Consider the following 1278-nt stretch of genomic DNA (forward strand, 5'->3'; position numbering starts at 1 on the left):
GGGTTACCACCCTGATCTTATCTCTTGTCTCTTGTGGTCCTGCTGCCTTTCAGGCTGGCCATGCAGACACCAGATCCATAGCCTTGCGTGGGAGCGAAGGGGATACCAGCAGAACATGATTCCCAGAGCCTGCCCCACTTAGGGGAAGCTGGGCCTCCCCCATGCCAGCTGGGTCTGTCTGCTCACTCAGGTTTTCTTCCCGTTTGTGTCTGGCTCTAGGATGCCCAACCTCCCCTTACTTCATGATGCTGGTTCATGGGAAGGAGCTCACAGCTGGGTGGCATCTTGCCCAGAATTTCTGAGTGTGTGTTTATTATCACAGTAAACAGAAAAACAAATGGTACTCAACAACAAACTTTATACAAATCATTCACTATAAAATCAAGATATTCTTAACCTCCACCAGAAAACCTATGAGAAAGAATTTGTATGAGCAAAAAAGATACTTTGCATAGTATTGATTCTTTTTCAGCAGCAATAGTGAGACTCTGCAAATTTATACATGCATAATGTAACTTGAAGCCCACCCCAGGAATTCTGTATGGAAGCTCCCTGGGAAACAAGACCCAGCACCCTAATATTCAGGGATAAGCTCCTAACTTTATGATGTTAGCTAGGAAAATAGCTGAGAAGTCTTTATCCAGTGATCCTGCCACAACCCCTACAGCCAAAGCTCAATAAATCTCTTCTGTTATCATTATATTTTAAAAGCTGCTCATTTTTATTTATTTTTAAAGTTTTTTCAAGTAAGCTCTGTGCCCAACTTGGAGCTTGAACTCACAACCCTGATATCATGAGTCGTGTGCTCCACCAGATGAGCCCCCTGGGTTCTACAATCCCTCCCATCATTGGACTTAAAGGCTTAGATTGAAATCCAAACAAGAGAGGAGGGTCAATAGCAGCCCCTTTCCCTCATGCAATGCATATGCCACGAGAAGTACTTGAAAAGTTGTACATCCTATCTTCCCACTGACTTGCATAGTGAATTTGTTCAACCTAGAGACGTAACTATTGAGACTGTGGTTATTATGAGAAGCATAATCACTTAGAATATCATAGAATAGTGACAAAAGCTTTTCTCTAGGTAAACCTAAGGACGAACTATGACCGTGAGGTCCTCAGTGATCACTCAAAGCTAAATTGTGGAAGTTCCTAAAGAGGTACAGTCTTGCTAACACAGACTATCTTCAGATGGAGGTTAAACAAGCTTGTACTCATATGTCTGTTGCTCAGTGTTGCCAAGAGATGAAAATAAAATAGGAAAGTATCTGTGTCCTC

Source organism: Canis aureus, chromosome 3, assembly GCF_053574225.1.
Source record: "Canis aureus isolate CA01 chromosome 3, VMU_Caureus_v.1.0, whole genome shotgun sequence".
Classification (NCBI taxonomy): domain Eukaryota; kingdom Metazoa; phylum Chordata; class Mammalia; order Carnivora; family Canidae; genus Canis; species Canis aureus.